Genomic DNA, 27,738 nt, shown 5'->3' with positions numbered 1-27,738 from the left:
TGTTTTTAGATTATGTGTATGAGAAAAGATTAATCTGAAGATAGATTCAGTTTGGTGTGCAGCCTTCACTGGACAGCTTTTAGATTTAGGGTGACCCATTGCAAAAGTGCTTATTTTAGATTAGGTTTGACATTATCCTAGGAAATAGTGAAGCATATGAGCAAAGAACAAAAAATACTTTGAAAGTACTAATAATTGTACCTTCTAAATTGCTGGAATATGAATTTCCTGAGAAAAACACATGAGTGAGAAGATTAATTTCAGTGTGTTTGTGTTTACAGAAAAGGATGTCTCTTCACAGAAGCCTGACATTTAAACCTGATCTGCCAGAGAACCAGGCATGAATATGAAATCCATACGTCAATTCTGCATTTGTGTGAATTTGTTTCTCTATATTGTGAATATTCACAGCTGCAAACTTTGTAATGATATTTACTGTGGCAGTAAAGTTTCCTTTTTATTAATTTTACCCTAAAAAAAGAGCCAGAGAAACCCAGGAAATCACTGGAATGCCTACTGAATTATAACTGTCTAAACCAGAAATCAAATAAACTAACCCAGGTGGAAGCACTATCTGGAATTAATGCTACATCTTTTTGCTGATCTTCATCGGATTTGCACAATTATGAATGATATATACCTGACAGTCTGATTCACAAACTTGCATAAGCCTTATGGTATTTGGTAAAATTATATTTTTCATTTTTGATCAATGTTTTCTTTCTGATAAGTATTACTGTGGGAAAACAGTGATTACCACTCATTTCTCCTGGGTGATTTACAGACCTTATTCGGGCAAGAATGGCATAAGTTGAAATCTTCCTTTAGGCATCTCAGTGAGCTGTGTTTTTAATTTTTCATCTTCCTGGAACTGCAATGTAACTTCCTAAAGACCAGGTGTCCCACTGACAGTAACTGCAACACAACAGCTAAAACTGAAGCCAACAGCTTGGCCAAATTATAATGCTACCCACAGTGTCTTGCTCACTCACTAGTAATTCCCAGATCTTGAATATCTATGAATAGTTTGTTTTAGGTAATAAGAAATATTAATCTCTAAATGAAACTCTGCGATGCAAATAGAATGTGCTGAATAAATATCAATTATTATTCATTAAAATGCAAATGTAGATAGGCACTTTAGAGACAGTTTAAGTGGTCAAAATAAATGAAATAAAAGAACACAAGTAATTAGACATTTATAACTTACATAATAATGTATTGCCATGATTACTGGACACACACATTGTAGAGCTCTGTGTTTGTCCTTCAGCTTTATGCTGTCACCTCACAACAATTTTTATGTCCAGCAAATATTTAAAATATTCAGGCACCACAGCTTGTACTTAAATTTTATTGGATTTGTTTTAAAGATAACTTTTTCAATGGCAGTAAATTTTAGCTGTATGACTTGAATTAATTTTAATGAATTCTGTAGTTAAATCCCTGTACATTGTTTAAAAAGCCTACTCTGTTTCCAGGGTATAATGGATTGGAATATTTTAGTTTACCACTTAATGAGCATATGTTTTCCAGGTTTACATAGGTTTTATACTTTCAATTCTGCACAGAAAAACCATTAAACCCTGTACACACATGTCAATCAAAAAACAAGAAAAGTGACAATGAATTTATTTTAATTTATTTTATTTCTATTTTTTGTGTGCTTGATATGAAGGGCTCATTGAAGTACATGCTCATCTTAGGGGTGATATGCAGCAACTTGTTTTGGTTTTAAATTGCTATCAGGACCAAACATGAATTGAACAGCAGTGACTACCAGGACTTCCATGAAATGGCCGCAATTGTAATATGTTTGAGGTTAAAATTTGCAGCAGTCTAACAGTAGGTCTATGATAATAAAGAGAAATAGCTCTTGTTATGGTCACAGTATTGTTAGGAGAATGCTTCATTAAGCTGTATCTGCGTGTATGCATGTACTTTGCTAATTAATGCTCAGTTTAGCCACATGTCAACATTTAACCCTTCATTGTCTCTTTAGTTAGATGTTAAAAACATCAAGTAACATAAAAATAGTTGTGGGTCATGTTAATCTGTTCAATCACTTGAATCTACAACGAAATGAGATCCAAATATAAATTATGGTGCCCCATTTAATATTTTTACTATTACACATTTTAAAACAATTTTTTTTTTTTTTTTTAGCTATTATCGAGAGCACAACGTTTTATATTTGAAAACTAATTTTTTAGGGAGTTCAAGTGACTGTTTTTCATGGTCTATAGAAGAGCTTGTTTAGATCTTTCTCCTTGTGGAATATTATTGTGAAATTTAATCATGTAATATCCTTTTCTAAGTACTTTGAAATAACATCTAGTAGGAATGAATTGATTTTTTATATATTTTGGTGTACGATAGCAACAAAATGGGAGATTATTTTAATGTCATCAGAATTAATTAACATATAGTTGGCACATATAAATTATGGTCAAAATTCTTGATGCATTCCAAATTACATTCAAATTGCAAAGCAACGAGTGTTATTTTATGGAGGAAAATCTCCAATATATTTTTATTTTCATTTTTTGTTTTTCCATTTGTGTCAATCCCTGCAGTAAAACGTGAAAGAATCATTAGGTGAAGTCCCACAGGAGCGTTTTCACTCTTTCCTGGAGCCAGTGGCAACAAAATTGGATACAAAGCAGACTAGATAGTCATCTGAAATTTAATGATGTGAAGACATGAAAAGGTATTGAAATATTTCATATCTTCATTCTGTGTAAGTATAACAAAGGCAGAGAAAAAGGAAAGTTTCATTAAATTCTCTCAGTAAATGCTGTGGCAGATGATTGCCTTTTTTATTTATCCATGTTGGCCCTTCGAGTAATTGGGATGGTGATGTTAGTAAATTTTCACACTGGTGTCCCTCAGTGTTTGCCTGTCTGCCTGTTCCAAATAATAATAATAATAAAGGGTAGCAGATCTCATTTTCATATGGGAAAGTACTTTATTCATTTTCTTTAAACAAGTAGGCAAAGGGTACAGTGTGCTGTAACTGATAGAAATGGAAATTCTTTATGGAGTGGCAAGGGTGACATAATATCAGTATGAAGGCTAGAAATAGAATCTCCCCACTGTGCAAAGAACACAGAACATGCACAGACAAAATCTCATTTCTTTCAAGTTTGCTTCCACTAGCATTGTATCAGGACCTTGCAGGTCTTGTAACATGGTGTTCACTTTAATATTACCTTTTACTCATTCACCTAACTTCCTACCCTTCTGCCCTGCTCCCTGTCATTTTCTCTCTGTTAAGATGAACAGATATCTCTACAAAGAATATTTGGTAATGGTTTTTAAAAAAAAACAGACTATTTTTCGTTTCAGCATCACTTAAAGATGCTTAGATATGGTATCAGTAATGTTTGTACAAAAGCCTACTTGGGTCCAAGAAGCCACACATTGTATAAATAAATCTGAAGAAATCCTTCCAATGCCATTATTCATTATTATTAATGAACACGTTTCTAATACTGTTATGCCCAAAAGAGGAAAAGGAAAAAGCATATTGTCAAAAATGCGTGTGCATATGTGGTCACATGTATGTTAGAAAAGTATAATTTCTGTCAAGAGGGCCTAGCTATGTGTAAATATATTACCTGATCCAGTATGTTACTGAACAGAAGGTGAAAATTCTAGATGTTATAATCTAAGTCTACATGTATTTAAGGGATCTACACAGAAAATACAGAATGTAAAAATGCACCATTCATGGTATTATTGGTACAAGTGTTGTGATCTAATGAAGTAATGTAATGAATACACTGATCAGGGAATCATATGTAGTCAAAGTGCATTTGTTAAACATTGTTTTTACCTCATGATCTTCTGCGTATTAGAATAGGAAACTAAGATACTTATATTATTCTAATATTCAGGTTTCTGTTTGCAAGTTGAGGGATTTGTGTTCTTGGCAATTAATTTCAGGTGTCTGTATGTTTGCTTCGTACAATCTGTTGCGGATTCTTTTGTAAATGACACCAAATGTCAGCCTTTTACTGAATACGCATTTCTTCTGAACTCTATTTGTGACACCACTATTTACTTTACTAGTGAAAGGTTCAGAACTACATTTTCTTTTTTGAAAAATTAAAGTTTAGTTATTGGGTGAGTGGTTGGGAAGAACATCTACATCAACTGTCGGGTACATTAAATCATTGGAGTTACATAAGACATGAGGGTTACATTTATGAGTCACAGGAATGCGATTCTCTGCTTTTGTTAGGGATAATTTTCTTTAAATAATGCTCTCATGTGAGTCTTGATAGAATTTATTGACCTTATGGCTGAAATCTAAAACATTTCTGCTTTGACCTTAGGAGGGAACAAGAGTCTGAATTTGTAATTGTTGATATTTATTTCACATTTATCAAATAATAATAATAATAAAAAAGCCATAAACAGTTACTGAATAATGTGAACTGTTACTGAATCCTTAGATGTAAACTCACTAATTTTGAAATGTCAAGAATAGGCAATCCATCCTCTAGTGAAAACTGTTTTATATGGTAAGGGCTTGTGGGCATTTTATTATAATGTGGGTGAGAGGAGGACATTGTCAATTTGGTGGAAAAATCATTTAGAATATTTAAGTGGCCTTTATCTCAAGATATCAGTAAGACTACTCTGAGGTTAATTTTCATTAAGATAAAACACGCATCTCCTGTGTGTGTTTTATTGTCATTCATTGGGTAAGTATAATGAACCAGATGAACAAATGGTTCTTCAATACCTTAAAGAAAGAAGAAAAAAAAAAAACAAACTATGAGGATGCAAAGGAAAAGACAATTGCATCTTGTTACTGCAGTTCTTTTATGAAAGTCAGAATAAAATGACAATGTTAAATCTTATATGTGGAATGATTTGTATAGTAAGATCTAGATTATGTTAAAACCTAATAACAAAATGTTTTGACTACATGTAAATTTTCTGACATTGATTTTTTTTTTTTTTTTTTTTTAACAGCACAAACTAAAATAGATCTCAAATTAGATTAGGTATAATCCTAATGCTGGATGCAAAAGCTTGAGTTTTCTCAATATAGCAAAGATGGATGCAACTAAGGAGAAAGTTGTCCTCATCATGGTCCATCTTTTTAAGTTAACATGTTATGCTCTTCTGTGTTCAGAGAGAAAAAGAGAAGAGAGAGGTTACGTGAGCAATAAAGCTGAGGGTGTTCCTAAACTCTGGCAAAAGAAATGCAACTAGATCTCACCAGTAACATAGAGTAAATGGAGTAAAAGATAGTACTGATAGTTATGTTTTTATTTATTTATTTATTTATTTATTTATTTCTGTTTAGCTGGCATATTTCTGGTAGCCAAGGGAACTTTGTCATTGTTTGAATGCAGAATCATTGTTCATTATTTGGTGGCAATGCGCCATACTTAATATATTAAATTTGTACCAATTGGTTGCCTGGCCCTGTTTATTTGTCTGCACTTTTTCTTTATTTTAATAAGCCTCTGTAAAGATTTAATCTTAATCATTTGGTGTAGTAATCACTGACAGGTAACAGACTGTTAACTTTTAAACAAACTTTTCTATTTGCTAACATAGCTACAGACTGAAAATAAAAGTCTCTTTCAATGCATCTGGAAACATATGGGCAAGGCTAAATCATGATTCAGAGAAATGTCCTCTTAAATTAGAACTTTGAGAAGGATATAAGTAATGTGATCAGATGGCATAAATGGAATAAAGGGAGGAAAAAAAGTTCAAAACAGATGCGTGGCAGCAGTCTTTCACACGCACAAAAAATGTGTGGAATGACCTTCCAGACATGATAAAGCTATGCAAAATTGAACATTGGGCCATTCAGGGAAATTAGAAAGCATCCAGGGTCATGTGTGGCAAAGTAAGCTTGGAAATGGAGGGAGAGCTATTAAAATAAACTTATTGTCATCTGTTCTTGTAAATATAAATACTGAATTTACTGCCTGCTGTACGTAGTTTAGATCATCACAACACACCATCCCTCTCCTTAGTGAATCATCAGAGCAACTTGTATGGGCAACTTGTTTAATTTTTACCTTTTGACCTTCTATCTGCTTATTTACAGCTTTCTTATAAATTCACTGCAAGGGGTTGTCTGTCCAGATTTTATGACTACAGTGGAATCATGTCATTCATGAAGTTCCTCGGCAACAGAGAATGAATCCTGTAGCAGAAAGGTATGTTTAGCTTCTTTTATTTTTAAAAATTTATTTTTAAATTTTTAAACCTGGAGGAATTCCATGTAGAATACTAGATGGTCTCTCTCGTAACAAGTTTTGGATACTTCCTACAGAAAACTTAAAACTTTTTTTTTTTTTTTTTTTAATCAGTAGCAGTTATTTTTTCATAACAAAGTTTATGAATAGAGTTACAGTATTCTACATAAGGTATGTAAGTCTAGCCTTACAGGTAGACTAAGAAAGCTGACAGGATTCTGAAGAGGATAACAGTAAACTGCAGTTTGTCTAAATTAAATGTTGAGAGTTTTAGGTTTATATTTTTGTTCCAGTTATAAATATGTCTGAGTAAATAAGACTGTTCCCTAGACAATAATAGCTAACTGGCTGTTGTGCACTTAGGTTGTCTCAAGTCAAAAATTGATTGTGAGTCTGCACAGTTTGTCAGAAGTGAATCTGTCTCAGAGAAATTACCTTTGACTAAAAAAGTAATTATGGCAGCAGAAGAATGTTGTTCTGTTTTTTCAGAGTCACCATCCCTGGAGGTCTTTAAAAGACATTTAGAAGTTGAACTTAGAGTTATGGTTTAGTGGAGGACTGTTAGTGTTAGGTCAGAGGTTGGACTTGATGATCTTGAGGTCTCTTCCAACCTAGAAATTCTGTGATTCTGTGATTCTTTTCTTCAGCAACTTATGTGTATATGTAGTTTGAGCATAAATCAGTTTCAGCATAAATCATTTTCAACCAAGGTTGAAAAGATTAATTTCTAATCAGGAGATGAAAAATTATTTTCTCTAAAATAGCATGATTTTTTTTTGCCACTTTATGGTCTTTCAGGACAAAGCCAAGAGTTTTTTGTGGAGCCAGTGTTTTGACAGAGTCAGTAGTCTTCCTAAGGTAACACTTTTTAATGACTGATATTTCAGTAAGCAAAAACCAGTCAAGTCATTTTTATGTACTCACTTTAATTCATTTGGTTTTCCACCATACATGGAAGATCTAGCCTCACGATAACTTGGACACTTTTTATTTTCATAATCAGAGGGTTATAAGCAGTTAAAATTACTCTAAGTTTATTGGGTTTCATATAAGAATTATTGGACAAAATCCTATGAAAATTATAAAAATGATGGCAAAAAAAGTCTCATGGAAGACAGATATGGCAGAATTGTCTGAAAACTACTAAGAAAAAATCCTATCAAGCATCTTTAAAACTGTTATTATACAAGTGTAAAAAATTTGCAATGCATATGATAGTGTAACTGTTGCGTTATTGACAGTTGGTTGTCCTAACAGACAGATGTGTTGTCATTCAAAATTTATACCAGTAAAACCTGTAAATTATTCCAAACACTAAGATACTTTTTTATTTTCCTACATAAATCAGACTTTCTCCATACTGTTATGAATATTCTAAAACCTTTTTTTTTTTTTTTCCATTATTATTTTTTATTTTGTAAATAAGCAATAAAAACTCCAAATAAAATGTTAATGATAATGATGGCATGTTAGCAATGGAAGATGAAATGAAACCAGAATGTACAAGTATCATGAGAAAAGGGAGGGAGTAGTAGTCTTTTTGATTGCTATATTGTATAAAAATAATTGGTTCATTATCATAATTACATGTTCTTTTTCATGATAGCAAGGTCGAACTAAATAATGTAGAGGGATGTCAGTTTACAGATTCTGGCAGGTATTAATTGAGGAAATGAGAGTTTGGTGGTGCTGAAAAGAGACAGGTGAACAGCAAACCCAGAGGACCTTCCCTGTATTTCATATTCTTTACCATCTGTGATGAGACTTCCTAATTCAGCCATGGACTGGTAAAGGACAGAAGGCTGCATATACTTCTGCTTTTCCATTTCACTTCAATATAGTAGTACAATGGAGCACATATATTTTAATTTTATATTAAAAGTTTAGCTTTTTTAACAGAAACATTATTCTCTGAGATCAAGCTCATGTGAGTGTTTACATTTTGAAATACCAAATGCTGCATTATGTATTCTAACAAGCATTCTAATAAATTTTCCTTAATGAAAGTCATTAGTGATTTAAGCAAAAGAGTTATGGCTGTTTCTCCCCTTTATTCCAGAAATCTTTAATGCTAAGAGCAATAATATATTTTGACCTGTTGAGTAGTAAAAAATAAATATTTAAAAAGGTTTAACTTCCTCACATAGAACAGGAGAGTATAAAATGAACTTCTAAACTTCTAAACCCAATAGATGCTTAACCTGACTGAAGTAATAAATGTTAAAAAGCATTTTGATTATTCCATGCTAATAGAGTAAATAAAGTGTTAAATGTGTTGAAAGAACTATGTTCAATTATAAGTGTTGTTATTTTATGCAGTCTCATGTAGTGTAACAGAATATGAAGTATAAAGCCAACATTTTACCAGATGAATAAATATGACAATGTTTTGTTTGGTTTCTGTTGCTGTTAAATATTTCCTCCTAAGTTCTCTAACTACTCATTTTGCTTTATCTTATTAAAATTTACACATGCTAGGTAAATTTATTGGATATAGGTATGAAATGACAGTAAGGTTACAAATTTGAGCATTCGGAGTATGTGTCAAATTACAAAAGCAATGAATTTTTCTTCAGTATAATTGGCTGAACTGTTTTATCTAAAGCTTCATATTTATATGTCAGCTTGATGGACGTATGGAACTTGAAAACATCATCCGAACATTTGGCAAATGTAAATGCAAGTTTAAAAAATGTAAGAATGGAAACCAGTTTTGGCTAACAAGATGAAGTTCTGGATTATTTACTGACTCTCTGTCTTCTACTAATACCTCAGAGTGAAGACAGTGCAGTGAGTGAGCACCATGGCTGCTGTAGGGTGCCATGGGTATCTTGTACCACTTCCAAACTGAACGACAGTCTTATCCCTGAAAAGATGAAGCAGTGTTTACTGGAGGTGACCTTGTTTTGATAAAATAAATTGGACCTGTTTTACAGTGATTGTAGCACATACAGTTTTCCTGTAATATAAGATTCATTTTTTTCCCTTGTGTTGCAGAGCGCAATGTCTTGAATTGAGTATGAACAGTACCACATTTATGAAACTGTTCATGTGGTTATATTAAATATTTGGTCTTTATACTAAATATTTGGTCTTTGACACTGAATTTTTGTTGTAGTTTTTATCCTCTGGGTAGTGGTGTAATAAAAAATAAATAAAAATAAATATTTTTTCAGACCACCCATACAAAAGTTTAAAAATGACTGACATAATAGCTGGATATTTCTGTTAATACAGAATGTGTCAGTGCTTAGTTAAAATTTTGTCACTTACTTAAACAGATTTACATTCTGAATTGTCAAAAATACAGCATTTGGGTTCTGGTTGGTAATTAACCCCTACCACCTCCTCTCCCATCTCCCATCTTTGGGCAGGAGAGGTTTTTTAGAGGAGTGGCCTGGTCTGTCTTTTGTCATCTTTAATTGCATTTAATTATATGTCCTGTTATGTACATGTGTGTGTATATGTGTGTAGCCACTGCAGTGGTTTTGGCTCCAGTTTTCAGTTCAGGAAGATGGCATTACAGAATTATACCTACACAGCTGCCATAGCTAGCTGGGTTGGTTTTACTTTGTTTGTAGGAGTTTCTCAGAAAGTTTGTAGGAGTTCTCAGAAAGGAGAGAAGAGGAAATAGGATTTGGGGGATTTGTTGTTAAATTACTTTATTTTGCCTTTTCCCAGTTTGCCTAATTTATTCCCTGTGAGCCTATGGCACTTGGTGTTGCTCTTGCTCAGAATGACATGACTTTTGGCAACTGGCTACATCACTTTTAACTTCAGATCTCTCTCTGAAGTGAGTAGTATCTCTATTTGTTACCTGCCAAGTAGCTAACACTGCTCTCCACGTTCTCAGTGAAGAAGAGTATCCGTTAATCAGTGTAATCTGTTACTGGCCTTCTCCCATCGGTCCTGTGCCTTCACCCTGCTGGTTTTTACTACTGCTTTACACCTGCCTGTCAGGCTTCTGGACCTGCAAGCCAGCACCATGGGAACCGGGAGCCCCCCCAGCTATCTACACATCGTATTATTTTTCACTAGCTGTGAGGAAGAAATATATAGTGATACAGTGACATCTTGATGAGATGCATTTAATGGATGGCCAAGCTGTCAAATATTTGAAAGAGATGTAGGAGGAATGTTTCTTGCCAGTCTGAATAAGTATTAGGAAACTGGGATTGGCAGTAAGTGTTGGGTTTCTGAGCTTCTCGGGGTGGCAGCTGCTGGCCTTCAAGAACTCTACAACCTGAAATTAAATTGTGGTATGGTTGTGCTTGTAAAAATGTCAATATTTGCCCATTGTGTTGGTGACAAATTTTAGTTCTTCTTGTAAAATGTTCCCTATTTAACCACTGGCACATGTCTGTTTATAGGAATGAAATATTTAATATTTCAGAAAGGAAAAAATATTTCTCCAACAGCTGGGAGGAATTGACCGCTGTGTCCAAACACTTTGGTATTGCTAATTCAGTTATTGAAATAAGATGACAAGTCAGATTAAAACTTAAAAAAGCTGTGTGATAATTTCATTTTCTTTTTATTGGTGTGACATGTCTGTGTTATGGAGCTCCACTGAATCTTTACTCTGTGTATATTTTCTTGGAGGAAGGGAACACACTGAGCTGAGTCACATTTCCTTCATCCTCAAAATCCTTCACAAGCAATGCAATTAAACAGCTTGGAAAAAGGGGGATGGTAGTAAAAACTGTTTTAGGAAGCTGTTCCAAAAGCTTCAAAGGGTGTTTCTTAGGCATTTAGTGTGGTGACATAAAAAGGTCACACAGAAAACTCAAAGTATTATTAAATGTGTACAGATATTGTGATATGTGTGCTAATCATATGCCACTCTTTAAACATGTAAGAACTTTCCCTGTATACGTGGCCTACTTTGAGTAGGAGGGGAACTTTTAAGATAAGTCCTGTAAGATGATAGCTAATATCTGAAATTTGGCACCAAAACCTTTACAGCCCATTAATCCAAGCTGCAATATCCTTCTGATGCTTCTAAGAGTGATTTTTCTGTTTTTTAATAATTGCCTTAGCTTAGCTCCACTGTTAGAGATGGTTCAAAAAGATCTCAATGGGAATGATTTTCACTAAAAGGAGAAGGGTCTTAATGAAGCTGACAGAAAGCCTGGAATAGTGTTGTTACTGTCAGATACCAGAAAGAATTATAACAAGATATTCCCAGATTATTTATTTATTTATTTACAGAAATAGGACGTTGTTATTGCTGTTATAAAAACAGGACTTTGGGAACAAGGAAAATCAAAATTATTCTCCTTTTGCTTCTGTACATTTAAGATTTCAGTTTTCTAATACATGACAGCCTGCTCCACAGGGACAGGAGCTTCCACACAGCTGGTGCTAGTGGTGCAGCAACCAGCAATTTGGAATCGCCTTTTCAGTGATGAAAAAGGCTAATGGTGAATAAATTGGTGCTTCTCATTACTCTGTATCTTATATTGTATGCATGCTATTTAAAGAGCATGGTCTCATGCTGACATAATAGGTGGCTGAACTATTTTTCCTGTTTTATGATGGATATATTGTAAAGTATCCAGGCTGCTGAAAAATAAAACAATTAAGGAATTGTTTCTAAGAATGTGTTACATTCTTACAGACTTTTTAATTAATTAGTTGAAATATTTATTTTAATTGGATTAGTTAATGTAAAACATGGTAAATTCATAACTTCTTTCCTAAGTCAAAAGTTTAGATCAAGAATGATTTCTGATTCATTATATTTGCAGCACTTTCTATGTTTTGAATAATATTTTCCATTATGAAGTGACTCCTCAGAAATAAAGTAAAATGAGAAAAGCTTAAAGGCAAGTTATGCCATTAGTGAGTGATGATACTTCTTCCTGGCAGTTCAGTCAGCTTTAATAATACACAGTTTAAGTGATTTATTACCTTACAATGCTGAAATAATATCTACTAATACAAATGTTTCCATTAAAAATAAAGTGAACTTATTAAATGGAAAAGACAATGTTTTATTAATTTTTCTTCCTGGTTTTATATATTTTTGCCCTGAAGCTCTAGTGCAGCTGCTATAATTGCAAATGCAAATACCAATGTGCTTAATAGGGTAATTAAAGACAGTGAAGAAAAGTTATGTAATGAATACTTGCTAAATGTAAATTATATTCAACCCATTCCAAAACTGTGGAATTGTCTCCTAAGGATGGAAATATATCACATATCACTTCTCAAATTGTTCTTTTCTAAAACTGAATGGGGAAAGAATGGCCCTTCCTTAATTCTACGTATTATTGACTCTTTCTGCTCATTTTACACATGTAAGAGAATTTAATATTTTTTCCCCATTATTAAACCATCTTCCCTATATATTTAAAAAACAATGTACTGAAATCCTGTCTGGCAGCTGCATTATCAGGAAGACCATTATACAGATGCAGCTTTCAGAAAAGTTGCTTTGTCTTCAGATTATGTACAGCTCTGTACAGCTTTGTGCAGAGTATATCTGAATGTAGCTGAGGGCAGAGCCAAGGACATGGTACATTGTATTGTTTAGGGAGAGAACCCAAAACTGCATGTTTGATATGCCCAGAAATCTGAGACTAGTTAAAGATTTTACTTTCCAGATCTGCAAGCTTTTGAAACTGGACATTATTATTCCTTTTTAAAACTAATGTGCAATAATCTAGGACAGCTTCTCAGAAATTTCCAAAGGTAAAATTTGGACTGCTTGCTAGAATTGTTTTCATTTAGTAACAAAGTACAAAATTCAAGTGTAATCACTATAGTGATAAGGCTATAAATGATGATAAAAAATTCCATATATATTTGAAAGGTGATTTCCTACATTTTAAAGAATGAAGCATAAGTGGGTTTTGCTATTGAGAGAAATGTGTATGACAGCACAATTTCATGTGTATTTCAAGTGAATTAAATAAAAGTTTGGAGATAGTGTTTAAACTATGTTTAAAATTATGTACAATATGTAATCTTATTTTAGTAGATTATGGTGCTGAAAGTTTTGGAAGGTGTGCCCTGAGGGTATATGACACTTTATCTTACCACATCATTTCAGGTAGGATTTGGCAGTTGCAGTCCTGAACTACCAATGTTGGTATGCACAGTCTTTGTCCTCTTCCGAATTCTCAATCCTATCTTTTTCTTTTTTTTTGTGCGTCTTTCTTTTTTTTTTTTTTTTTTAATTATTATTACTTTATTTTAAGTTTTTATTTTCCAATCCTTTAAATTCTAACAATTTATTTCCCCTCCTTGCCATCATGTGCCCTTTTGGATGCAGTGTTGGGAACGTGGAGGCAGCTGCTCCATGTGCACTTTGTAGTGAGAGCTGCAATTGCCAGGAATGTCTATGCTTGGCTGTTGTAGCAATGCTTCTCATGCTGGCAGGATGGCACCTGCCTAATTAATCTGACAGACAGGGTAACACATGATTGGTGTAAAGAAATCTTTGATCAGTGCTCTCCAATTACTCTCTCTGCTGGGAGTTGTGTGACTTGTGATTTTTAAACCTTTATTATATTTCTGAGCAGTCTTTTCTTACTTTGAGTAGGTCAAGAGGTGTCTCTGGTGCTAGACACTCTCTACTTGCTAAACTTCATGCTGTTCTAGCTTGAAAGAATATCAGTATAGTCCTTTTTTTAGTGAATTAGTCAGTTGTTTATTTTAATTTTTTCCTTTTCCAGAGCTAATGTCTTTTTAGTTCACCACTCCAAAAATATAATATCCAGGTAAAATAACCCCAAAATCATCAATCAAAGAGTCACACCAAGTGATGTTTTTGATTGTGGAATAGATAGATTAAATTAGTTAAAAATGAGAGAATAATGATCAATTAAGATACAGTCTTTCAATGGAAATTATTAAATTATATCGAGCATTTCTCCCATAAACTATATGTTTAAGGCTTTTTTTTTTTTTTTTAATTGCAAAGCATTCTAAACACATTAAAAAAACATACCAAAAGCCATCTTTTCATTTTTATGGAACCCTTAGTCATTTTATTTTGTCATTCCATAGGAAAAGTAGGAATTTTGGAAAAATAGGGCTTGGGTTTTCTTTTTCATTTGGAGACTGGAGTTGGTGGGAGGGTTCAAATGACTGATAGTTGTTGTTTGCTTGCTTGTTATTGCTTGCTTATTTTTTTATAATGTTGATGCATTTCTCACTCTGTTACTTTTCAGGTGCATTACTTCCCTACCTAATGCAAAATTTTATTTATTTTTTTTTTCTTTTGCTCTTCATTCACATTCATGATAAAAAAAAAATACAACAACATTGTTTGTTTGTTTGTTTGTTTGTTTTGTTTTGTTTTGTTTTGTTTTTAAAGATTCTTCTTCTGTCAATAAATTCCTTATAGTGTCTCAGATATTTCTGTATTTCTTGCACAGATCTTTTAGTTTGGAAGTATTTTTTGCTTGCCTAACCTTATTTATCAAAGTGGTTCCTCCTTTACAAACTAATTACTAGTTAACATGTTAAATGAATCTTAAGTGATGCAGTTCACTGTCCCCATCTGACAATTTTGATAGGTTAACTTATTTTCCTCTGCGTTTCTCTTCTGGAATTTGGCTCAGTGGTTCTTCATGGCTGGAACCAAACTTGTTTTGAAAATTTGTTACAAAAAATATAATTGCTGATGTATAAAAAACTGCTCTCATAGAAGACTGAAAGATATTGCAGTTCTATTAGTAGTGATTCACAAAGAAGTGATAAAGATGAGTAAGGCTTTGATCAGACACTTGATGAAGTCCCCTGTGAAATTCTAAGTTTAGCACTCCACATTAGCATGTGTGAAGAAAAATCCATTAAATGGATCAAAAAAACTGTTATTGGTCACAGTCAAAAAGAAATACCTGGGAATGTTACTGTATTGTGGAGTTTCTCTTGAAACAAAAAATATATGTGTTTGCTAAAGCAGTATTGTTTCAATGCCGCTAAATTTCAAAACCAACTTCGCTAAGCTTCAAAATCAATGCCCATGAAATTTGCAGTTGATAACATTTTTTTTTAGAGTGGCAGAACAGAGTAGCCCCAGGAATAATCTGCACTGGCTGAAAATACGGATTTTTTTGTAGACAGTGACTTGATATAACCAAAGTCAAAATGATGAATCTAGGAACAAGAAGTGCAGACCATGTTTTCAGAAAGATCCTGTATTCTTGACTGGTGAAAGCACTGACTCTAAAGCAGACTTAGGGAATCAGAGCAGACAAATGAGCTCTCAGTCTAATCAAGATTAGTTCAGTCTCTGGCTGTGAAATAGTGCAGGAAAGACTAGAAGTCAGCTTTTAGTAGAAATGTTGAGAGCTGTGTTCTTTAATCTGTGAAATCAATACTGGAACAATTCTTGGTGATTGATGTTGAGAGCTTAAAAGGGTGTAGAAGAGCACAAGATGTAGAAAAGGTCATATTAACAATGCTTGAGGAAACTTTCCAAAAAATCTGTTTATTTCATCAACAACAATCATATTATTATAGGGTGTAAGATGCATAAATCACTTCAGAAGATAAAATGAATATTGTGTGCAAAAAATGTTCTGTTAAAGTACATGTATATCTGGAAGGTGCACACTAGAGAATGGATCATATTTAATGATTTGGAAATACTTCTTCAGTGAGTTTTAAGGTTTTGAAATAACCCAGCAAACCCTTCTGGAACTCTGAACCCTAGTAACCTGTGAAAATTCGGGGGACTGATATCTTGCATGTAGTCAGAGATAGGGACATGTTTTAGTGGATGATATTGGTAGTAGGGTGATAGTTGGACCAGATGATCTTGGTCTCTTCCAAACTTAATGATTTTATGATTCTGTGATTCAGATGCTGTGTAGAGAAAAAAAGTAAGCAACGCTGAAGTTCCAGTTCTGTCATTTTGTCGATTTGGGGTATTCGATTTTTATTTATTTAAATATTACTATTGTCTTTTGATACAGTGATATATTTTTTTTTTCATAAAAGTTATAAATCAGATTTGATTGCCATGAGTGGTCCATCACTGACAAATATCTTGCAGTTATACACTTAGGCTATCAGATAGAACCTAAGGTATAGCAGTAGAGACTTCAGTTAAAATAGTTAAAATTGCTGCCTTGATGGATGCATACATACATATATGTGGCCAAGTCCCCAGTTCTTGAATCTGCATTTCAGCCTGGCTTCAGAGCATGTTTGTTTGGTCGTGGCACCCACATTTACAGGGCTGCTGGATCACAGAAGCATGGAGAGGGAATAGTAGAGCCTGGACCTGTTTTAATTTTATTTGTTCTAACTAATATTTGAAGGTAGCTGTGCTACCACGGATAGAAGGATGGACAGCAAAGAAGCTGTTTTGGTAGAGTTATGTTTCTCTTAACAGGTTGTACAGTCTCTTCTGTTCTTGGCCTACCAAGCTGTCTATATTTGTATTTCAAACTGTAAGCATAGAAAAGGTTCAAGATACTGGAAACGCATGTTTATGGTCAAAGTTTTGTAAACATTTCCCAGTCGTGACAGATGACTGGCTGAAAAGGAAGCTTATGAGAAACATTAAGAACTGGAAGTAGAGTGGTTTTTGAATTAAAGTGTTAAAGAACCTTAATTACCATATAAATAAATTTCATTTTTATTTATTTATTTTTTTAGAAGGAAGGGAAATAATACTCCAAATCTGAAAGCCAGAGAATATGGGCTTAATCTGATATAGGTATCTGTAGCTGAGTTGGTTCTCTCTTCTATAGACAAAGAATGTTTTGATATGTTAGGACTGGATTCTTCTGATAGGTTTTACGTTCTTCCAGGCAAGATAAATTGTATCCATCTTATTGACAAGATCTTTATTAACTATAATGAAGTATACTGGAAATGTAGATACCAACAATGGGGAATGATGAATCCTATTCAAGATGTGTACCATAGAACCCCTGCAGGCAGTAAAATATTGCACATTTCCATCAAAATGAATGTACTTTCTGAAATAGTTGCGAGAAAATTATATCCATTCTTCCCAGCATAGTAACATGAAAGATCAAGCATTTCATTAATGGAGGAAAAAATTCATATGCATTGTATAGTTGACTGATTTATGCTGAAAAGTGCTGTTTATCTTTGAACTCTCAAATTGCAGGTCAGACTGGCTTGTGTAACTTTTTCTTTTGTTTCAGAATGTTCTGTGCAGATACGATTGAACAGATACGTGCATGAAAGATTTCTTTCTAACAAAAGCCAAGTAGTTTTCTCCAGCTGTAGCCTATCCTGCATATAATAAATGCAGGCTTGGGTAGTGACCCCCAGCTATCATAAATAGCACTAACCCTTAGCTGGTATTTTGGAGCTAGAGGAGAAAAGTACTGATTAATGATTCTGTTCCATTTCCCTGAACGATCTCCAATCAAGAAGGCTCAATGCTTTACTCAAGTTTGCTTTCTGTATTTGTTCACATACCTTTCTGCAGAAATATTGAGACTTATTTATGGACTTTAGAAAAATAATTTTACAGGAAGTATGAATAAATATTTTTAGAAACCAAATATTTTTATAAAGTGTATATTTTTAAATCGTTGCCAACGTACCCAGCGTAACTGAGACTTTCTTTTTACACTTGAAATTTCCTTGATAAACTACTAACTTCTGGAAACAAAAAAATACAACAACAACAAAAAAAGCATTTCTGTTTGTCTTTTAACTTTTAGAATAGTTCGGACATTGACATTTGTTGAGTTTATCTTTTTAAAAAATTAAAGTATTGAGATCTTTTGTATGGCTGTATGGTTTGTAGTGTTAATGCCATGTGTGTGATACATTCTAAAAAAAAATCTACATTGTAATGATAGATCTTAAGTGACTTACTGAAAATAGGAAATGGGGTTCTGGTAGCTGCCAGAAGAATGTGTGTTTGTTTTGTGGTTTTGGTTTTTTTTTTTTGGTTGTTGTTGTTGCTTTTTTTTTTTTTTTTTTTTCCATCAAATGGACAGTAGGGTTCTCTATCTCTTTTAAAAAATTATTTGACAAACAGTCTGAATTTAAGATAAATCAACAAACAAACAAACAAACAAATGAAGGAAAGTCTTCCAATGGTGTTTTCACTTGGTATTGTAATGATTTTTTTCTTCATTAGTCATTAGTCATATCAAAGTGTTGAAGTGCTTGTGTTGTTTCTAATTTTGTGGAGCAAGTAGGTAGTTTTAGGTGCAGGTCAAAATATACAATTGAAGCTGCTAAAAGCTAGTTTAATTTATTCATTAAAAGTACAAGACACAACATTGAGTGACTGGTTAGGGTAGTGAGTGTCTTAATGCATGATGATTCCACCCATGAAAAGTCCTTTTTAATATCTTCCTGGCACCAGTAACTCCCAAGCTTCCATACCAGGCAGCAAAACAAAGGATTGTAGAATTCAAGGATAATGTTCTTACCTACTCTTTTGCTGAACAGATAGAATAAAAGAATGTAAACCCCAAGTGATCGGGCACTCATTGGATCAGTTGATTTACCTCTGCTATCCTTAAAGAAGACATTTTAACACACTGAACTACTTTATCATATGAGATGTAATAATTGTTTTAAGATTTTAGATATGTTTTTGGTGTTGTGTCAGAGAGTAAAGGAAACTTTTCCAGTGTTCATGGTATGTTTTTTTTTTTTATTGTTACCAGATCCATTGAAAATCTGTGGAAATTCTGTTTCCAAAATCAACTAGCTGTGATAGCACTCCAGTTATGGAATCAGTTCATGTTTGTATTCAGAAGTCATCAGGAGGGAAACATATATATATATATATAAAATTATATCTATATATTACATATATTTTATATAATACAAATATATATTAATTAATTAGTATAATGTGGTTTCCTAATTATTTTGGTCCCAGTTTTATACAGTTTGTGTTGGAATTTGAAAATCCAAATGCTTATTCTGTAATTTGCAGGAATGCTGGGTGCCTGAGACTTGGCTTGCTGTAAATACTGTCAGTGCACTTATATGCACAGGCCATGATTTGAGACTAGATTTGCATGCTGAATTATTGCACCATTAAATGCCTTTAATCTCCCACTACAAATGAATTGTCATCTTGCCATTAAAAGTAATGTGTCATGTCATGTACTTTGGCATGAAGTTTAATCCTATCTGCATCAGGAAGTTTGAAAGGGACAACGTGTATGATTGTGCAACCAGACCTGCCAAGTGTTTCATGCACCCAGCTGAGACGGGGGATGTTTGGCCTGGCTGAGGGAAATGCCTGCAGCTGCTTTCTTTCACCACTGGGAATATTCTGTCTTGCTGTTGAGATCTGCTCCTGGTGCAGTGCCAGCATCAGGTGTCACCAAAATGTGCTGTCTGGTGGTATCATATGCCCTGTCACCCTCAGACATTGCCACGTGTCCCAGAAGTCATTTCAGCGACCTGCGTGTTCAGATTCTTGCTGTGCTGCTTTTCCTCCTGAATTGTGATCTGAAAGTTGTAATTTTAAGCAAAATACATACTCATACAAGCTTGTTAAATATGCATAAAGTAACAAAGCTTTTGCAAATAGCTGGAATTGTAAATGAATTAACAAAATCATGATGAAGGCCCATTGGAGGTAGAGAATATTTCTTGCAAGGATTTAACTCAAAACTTTTAACTGAAAAACTCAGGGAAGTATTAACAAACGAAAAGATTTCTGTGGAATCTTGTTTAATCAGAAGCATCATCTTCATGTTACATCTGTAGCATGTGTAGCATGCTTTAAATTATTTTTGCGAGCTTCTAAGCTTCTTCTTCCTTTTTTTTTTTTTTTTTTTTTTTTTTTTTTCTGCCAGTTTTTTGAAGTAAGGCAGCTACACTGTGAAGGAAAGGCCAGCAGTAATTTTCCACAGGTTTGAGCCTTTATTTATCTTCATAAGTTACAAGCATTCGAGAATGCCACTTCTCAGGATGCTTTTTAGAAGGATATAATTTCAGATAATATTTCTTCTTGTTTCTTAGTGATTAGTTAGTGGTTGTTTTTTTTGGCTTCCAAGCCAAATATGCATATAATATATATGTATATATATTCAATTTAAGCATGAGTTTTCTTATTTCGCTTCTTTTGCTAATACTTTTTTTGCTTCTTACTGTATTTCAAAAATTAGGTGCATTCTTTTTTTGCCTGTTTTCCTGCATGAAACAAGATCACATGAACAGTATGATAGCTGAATCTTGATAAGAAACATGTCTATGGATGTTTGTAGTGAAATTAAATCTTCCTCATTTTCAGTATATTGTTTACATGAACCACAAATTAATTATGTGGGCTTCTGACTTTTAGATGGCAAACACATCCTTTTAATTTGTGTTTTGCATACAGTTATTGCACATCTCTATATTTTCTATGATTGAATCCTAGAAGCCAGAGCTACAAATACATGTTCCATCACTAGCAAGAGCTATTTTTATGGAGTTATTTTTTTTTCTCCAGTAGCTCTTACAATAAATTGTCTGGTAATATATACTGTTTTTTTTTTACTTTTTGTCAGTAATTTGAAGTGTCATTCTGTCTTTCATAATTAGGAAATGTATTCCATTCACTTTCATGCCTGCCTAGCACTCTTGATAATGAAATTAAAGATATTAAGATAACAATGTGATAGAAGTGTGAGAACTCTTCAAGAATAGTTTGCAGTAACATAATGCTATACTTAAGCAATCACACGTTCCTTTTTCTGACACAGCAAACTAAAAAAAAAAAAAAAAACACAACAAAAAAAACCAACTCTTGGTAAAATAATAGATTTATATAATTCCACTCTAATTTATATGTGCTCTTATTTATTGATGGAACCGTTTATAGGTTATAGAGCTAAGTTTTATCTTAATGTTACCTCTAATTCTAATGAGTTAGTAAGAGTTGTAAGCAGTTGAAAGAGACATGCTTTTGCAGTCATTTTTAGCTTAGAATTCTCACATTTTGTGTAACAAACACTTGACAAAGATATCACTAATGATCTCGATTAGGAGATTTTACAACAGTGAATTTGAATTTATTCCCAGCTCTTTATAATTACATTGAAGACCATAGAATCTTCTTGCATATACATTTCTTAAACTGTAATTCATACATTCAAATTACTAAAGACTGAAAGATTGCTAAAGTTGCTTATTTGTGCCTGGTCAGCATTCTTGATGTGTTTGTTATGGTGTAGAATAATTAGAGGACTTGGGTTTGCAAGCAAGGTGTCTGTAAAGTACTTGGCTATCCTAAGTAAAGCTAAACTATAGTGTAATACATGGATATAGTGTAATATCATGGATACCGAGGAGAAACACTGACTGGTACAAACCACGTATTTTTTTTCATGAAGTTCCAGGCAAGAAACTGATAAACCAAAACCAAACAAACCCAGACATTTAACCACTTCCTGTGCTTGTGAAATATTTTTGATTTTGTTTCATGTGGATATAGGTATTGGGTCATCCAAGTGACACGAGGTACACTTTAAATTGAAATGATAACAGATTTTAGTCTCTAAAATCAAACTGTTGATGATCTTCAGTTCCCATATTTTTCCTGTCTCTACTCATCTTTGTATCTGAGCTCTCCTTCCTAAGTACGAATAAAGAGGAGATGTGAGAGTTTGAATGTTTAACTTACAGTGCTAGGTTCTTAAAAATAGAGTGCTATCATCAATGGAAATGACTGTCTCTATAAAATTAGAGAATTGAATCAAATCTAGGTGTATGTTTCCAGCAAGGAAAACAGAAATACATGGAAGTTCTTTAGACAGGGAGCACTTCAGCTGGACTAAAACTTACCTGTTTCCATATATTTTTCCTGTTATTCTTAAAGTTGTATCAGATTTCAGAGTGAAATATCTCTTAGCAACTATTGAATTTTTATAGGGAGATATAGAATAATAATAATTAATAAAAGAAAAATCTTAAGTCCTGTTTTGAAAATTAAGTTACTCCTGTAGAAATTGTTAAGCTTACTATTGGTGCATGTATTGGTCCCCAGCAAGCTTGTCCCAGCGTTGTAAGTACTAACAGACTTCAAGTGCAGGGGTGTATGTTTTCTGCTCTTCAAAATATTCATTGAAAATTATACAAAAGTACTTTTTAAGTATAAGAGCTCTCATATACTCTGTACTGAGAGAAAAGCTAGTGAATGATCCTAGCCTTGTAAAAGATATCTCAAAGTTTCTGTCATTGGAAATAGCTGATAGTCATTTATGAGTATCAGAATAATTCTTATATTTCTGTTAAAAAAATAGGTCATTGAAGAACCTGAACTAAGTGACAGAAAAATCCGAGTCATGAGAAGAAAAATCTGTTGACAGAAAACAGCGTTTGAACAAATTTAAATTTCTAAATTTGGATTAAAAAAAAATGAAAAAGACAGACTTTGGTCAACTTTTTTTTTTTTTTCCTTCAACAAAAAAGGTTAAAAACCCAAACTCCATCAAAAAAAAAAAAAAAAAAAAAAGGCATTTTGGGCAAGCTAGCTATTGGTTTATAGCTTCTGGTCATCAATGAACTTGCAGGTTTAAAAGTCAGTCCAAACATCAGTCTGCTGAGAGCTGTATCTCAGAGAGAAAATATCTGACGTATATTCAGAATTATCTCTCTAATAATTGAACATTGTCTTGATCTTCAGAGTACTTTACAGGTCTTAAAACAATTCAGTAATTTTTAAAAGCCTGTGATGACATGTATGAAGTAGTCCTCTAAAAATATCACCCATTTTATTCAAAATAACTAAGAATAAACAAAACTGTGAGGTAATTTTAAGCTGTTCCACAAAAATAAGATTATTTCAGCCATCATTTTAGTAATTTTTTCTGTATCTTCTTTTTACAAGACCTATTATTGATGGTAAAAATCAGCCCTGGTCAAAATGATCAAAAACATTGGGATTTGACGCTAAATAAGTCGAGTCGAGAACAATACTGCCTCCCTCCCCCCCCCCCCGTGAATTGCATGTGTTCATAGTTACTTAAGATTGCTGGATATTAGAGCCACTATCTAAGCAGCCAACTTAACCACACCATATTTCCCTCAGCATTGGTAAAGTAGGTCAAATTCTAATATTTACTGTGACTTCTTTTTAAAAAGCTTTCTGTCATCCTGTTACAGACAAACTAAAATATCAGTCACATTTGACTAGCAAATGTTTCAGGCTCATGACCTCTGCTAATACTGGCATAACAGCTTAGGTTTCAAGTTTATTGCAAAATTGAAAAATATATCTTGTGCATTTCTCTAGTTGCACTACATTAATTAAATAAATGAAATAAATGTTTTGCCCTGCTTTGCATTAGAAAAAGTGATGTGCATATTATGTTCTGTTATATGTTAATGGAGGAGTTCAGGTTTGCCCATTGCACGCAGAAATGTGGACATGGTAGGTGGATAACTATCAAGTTAATTATGTGCAAATTGTTGTGCACTATTCTGTTTTCATAGGCTTTTACAGATTATAGCCAGATGGGTCAGATTGCTGCAGGGGTCATATAACCCTTTACTGCCCCAATGGAGTGGCAAAAAGTTGTTCATGGCTGAAGAGTAGTGTAAAGTCCTGCTTCCTAAATTTGGGTGCAACCACCCTCAGTGTTCAACCCAGTGATAGTGTAAAAGCAAGGAGGAAAGCAGAAATAGTGTCAGAAGCTAGTGCAATCCTAGAATACCCAAGCCTGAACTTGGGGCTGAATGATTTCTGCAGCCCCAGTCTTATCTTGGAGTGTCCAGAACTGCTCTGCTCCTTTATAAAAGGGCACACCTTTGTGGCTCCACTATAGAAGAAATGTACAGTCAGCTCTAATGAAAACTATTGGTCTCAAATGTTACACAGACTGAACAAATGCTATTTTTAAAAGTACTTTCTGTCAGGATGTGTAAATATTGTTTCTGCTGAAAATAAGTATATTCCAGATGTTTTATATGCATTCCAAAAATTATACTGATTTTTGTGTACTGAAAATTGCCTTTTGACAACATGTTTTGTAGATAAATACAGAGTAAATCTTGCTGCTTTTCCTCCCATAGTGTATCACAGATGGAGTAAATGGGGCCGTAAGTCCCCTGGGTTTTTAAAAATTCACTGCCTTAGTTCAGATATTGTGGCTGCATCATTGCCTCACCACTGAAACTGTCTGACTCAGTCTGGCATACTGGATGCAAAGCCCCGCTAGATTAAACTGATAGCTTTGCTTAAAATCTCTTTATGGATTGTTAATCACCAAAACAGAGGCTATACAGTATTGCAAATATTTACAGGACTGAGAATGCTGTGATGCCTGGATAATCTGGTAGATTTGAAAGGCGGTGGTGAGCAGTTATTCTGAATTCATGAGCAGTTAGTCAAAGTCAAGAGTCAGGTAAAATTTAGAAGTAGTAACTGCACCAATAGTTTTGATGTACCTAGCTCAAATGTCTGTGAACCTGGCAGAAGTCTCTCTCCCTGGAATTTAAGGAAAGATTTTGAGATTTACCTGCAAAATGACAATGTTAAGATTATCCAGGATTTACTCTTAAAACATGATTTTTTTCAATGACAGGAAAGATTGAAGTGAGTAAAAGCTTTGATTCAAAACACTTGCATGATATATTTTGGAACATAATACAAATTCATGAAAAATCCATCAGCTTGTGCATTCACTTCTTTCCATTAGTTTTCTACAGACAAATATGTATGTATGTCTGTGAAATCCCCCAGAGTAGTTTTTTAATCCCTAATGGTGCTTTGGCGTTTTGTTGCTTAAACTTTATTATTACATCAGCTTATGTAAGTATGGTCTCATTTAACTTGGTTGAGGAGTTTGTTTCCTGCCAAACAATTTGTTTTGAAAACTTGGATCTCACCCACTCCTACACCCCTCCTGGCACAATGAAAAATATCTGCAGGAAATTAATCTGTTAATCTTCCTGGAAAGCATATTTAAAAGGAAATGTAGGTTATTTTTAAAGCAGGAAAGGAAAGTGTTAATTGTAAAAGGATGTTGGTGAACATAATTACCCTATAGAATTAACTTGTCGCTGTATAAACTAAATTATAGCAAGGAAGTAACTTAGTTGGAAAATACAAATTGTATCATAGTATCATATTTTGCTAAAATATCTCATAGGCTTTATAAATGACCAAGAAGCAAAGATATGCTTGACTGTAAATTAGCTAAAGGCTTTTCTTCCAGTACAGAGTATGTTTATATATAATAAAAGCATTTGACAGTGCTAAATAGTTTATTATATCAATTATATTTTGCTTTAACAGTACCTATTTCTGTATCATTTTTGTCATGAATATAATCACATTTTAGTAAATAAAGTAAATATTGGATTGTAATTTGGTTTCTCTTTACATTATGAATTAATAAAAATTTAACTTGAGGTTAGAGTCTTAAAAACACTAAAAAAATCTTTGCAAAATCTTGCAGAGCAGTGAATTTTAAATAGTATTTGTCAAGATGTCTATTGAAGTCTTACATTGGTAATTTTACACACTTTGAGAGGTATCAGTATTTGATGGTTGGACCAGATGACCTTGAAGGTCTCTTCCAACCTTAATGACTCTATGATATTAATAAGAATTATTTTCTTTTTATATGAATCCCTCTGTATTCTTTGTTTAAAAGTTATCCTTCTGGAATTACTTCCAGAAGTAATTTCAGAAAAAATATTGTTATATTTTGGAGTCTCTGAATGCTTACCTTGACTACAGTCTTGAAACTTTTCTTTCATTTTATAAAGTTTAGCATGTGTGCAAAACAAACAAAAAACTTTTTTATTTTTTTATTTTTATTTTTTAAGATTTTTAATTCTCCAAAGTGTTTTTTATTTTCAAAAATTTTGTAGCGTAGCTACAGAAATTGCATAGGATACAAGTTGAAGGATGCTGGTGATAGATGGGCATGGTTCTCACTGCAAACATGGCTAAGTGCTCTTGACTCAAAGAGATGTCAAGTGTCTTCTTTAACCCCATCTGAATAGGGTGTTCTCACAACTTGTCTCCTCTGCACCCTTTTGTAGTATGATAATTTGTGTCTAGCTTTGTGACTTCTGAAATAATTTAATTTCCTCTGTTTTCCTCATATGTTTATTAAACTTCCACTAAGCAATTTGTAATCAAGCACAAGAAGCTATCATAATAGCTGTCCTGCTTTCAGGCATCCCCCAGCACCCCCTGTGCTCTTTCACCTCAGCACAGGCCAGGGTAGCTCAGCACGTGTCAAACCAAGTGTCATTCCTTTGTGGTGACTGGTAAAAACTTACTGTTGCAAACTTATTTTTGTGGCTTTTCTGTTTTGGATAGCACAAGCATAAGCCTTCAACTTTTCCTGTGCTGATTTCCTGATTGGGAATCTGTGCCAACTCACACTAACATCAACACTGGGGCTATTCCAGTTATTGTTCTGGATGGAGAGTTTAGGAGGAGACCTCCATTAAGCTAATTTTCAGTGTATTAACTGCTTATTTGCTGTTCTGTCTTCCAATTGCAGTTTGACATGCAAAATTTATATATTACAAAAATACTTTATCTTTTCTAAATGAATAAGAAGCTTTGTAATGGTAGCAGACATGCTCCTAGAAACTGGAGGTTCCAGATTTCTGTGGCTACCCTTCCCTCCTACTTTGTACTTCTGCTTTAAGAACTATGTTTTTACTAAACTGTCAGTCTGACAAACTATATGTGCTGGAGGCCTGGAAGCAATTTACTGCTGAAGCGGTTGCTCCTGTTGTGTTGGGTTTTTGTTTGTGTGTGTTTGTTTGCTTGTTTTTATAATCTGTGTTGATAGAATATCAGTTAGATATAGTTGGGTTAACAGGCAAAGGACTTGTAATTTTCAATAATATATAGTTATATATAAAATATATATTGTTATTTTGCCAAAACCATGACCAGAGTCAAGGAAAGCAAGGAATAGGTAAGTTTTATGTCCATGAAACAAATGAGATCCTGAGGTTTTATCAGAACAGAGCTTGTTATTTGCTTATCCTCATGGGAGCTGAATATTACAATTAACTTACTGTAATGGCAGGTTAACAAAAGACCTGAGAGTCTGTCTTAAGTGAGATGGGTTCAACAAGAAGGTTGAATTTTCCCCAAAACATGTTTCTTAAATCAAAACACCTCTGCACCTTTTTAATTCAGGGCATACCTGGAATACAATTTTATGAACATCAAGTAATATTTTAGTGACTTCAAAATTTTAATTTCCACTTAAATCAGTCAGTTCACAGTAATTACAGTATTTTTCTTTTTCTTTTTCTTTCTTGCTTTTAAAATTATATAATTGTATGATAGTGAGAGGATTGATAAGTGTTTCTTGAGTACATGATCTAATTCTGAGACTATACTTAACATTTTAGTTTGCTATGATATGACTTTAAATGTATATTAATCTTTTAGGTATTTCTTCCAAAATGGATTTGATTTCTGACTGTACCTTACAGCATCAGATATGCCATTTCTTATTCAATATTTTAAAATATTCTATTCTTTGGAGCTTTAACACAGCCCTGAGCTTCTTTAAAGTGAAGAGCAGTTTCTGTCCAACTCTGTATTTATAGAAAA

At 33.5% G+C, this 27,738-nt stretch overlaps 1 protein-coding gene across 1 annotated transcript in view; it reads left to right on the top strand.

Moving 5' to 3' along the window:
* The window catches only part of THSD7A (thrombospondin type 1 domain containing 7A), a 287,238-nt gene that overhangs the window by 35,547 nt on the left and 223,953 nt on the right, over positions 1–27,738 (top strand). Inside the window, exon 2 of the mRNA XM_082755177.1 lies at positions 6,083–6,194. The gene's annotated coding sequence lies outside the window, so the exon portion shown is untranslated. The remainder of the gene's footprint in view (positions 1–6,082; positions 6,195–27,738) is intronic.

The sequence above is a fragment of the Aythya marila genome (genome assembly GCF_965140915.1).
Source record: "Aythya marila genome assembly, chromosome: 2".
In the NCBI taxonomy this organism is placed as follows: Eukaryota; Metazoa; Chordata; class Aves; order Anseriformes; family Anatidae; genus Aythya; species Aythya marila.
This window is presented reverse-complemented; position numbering and strand designations above follow the sequence as displayed.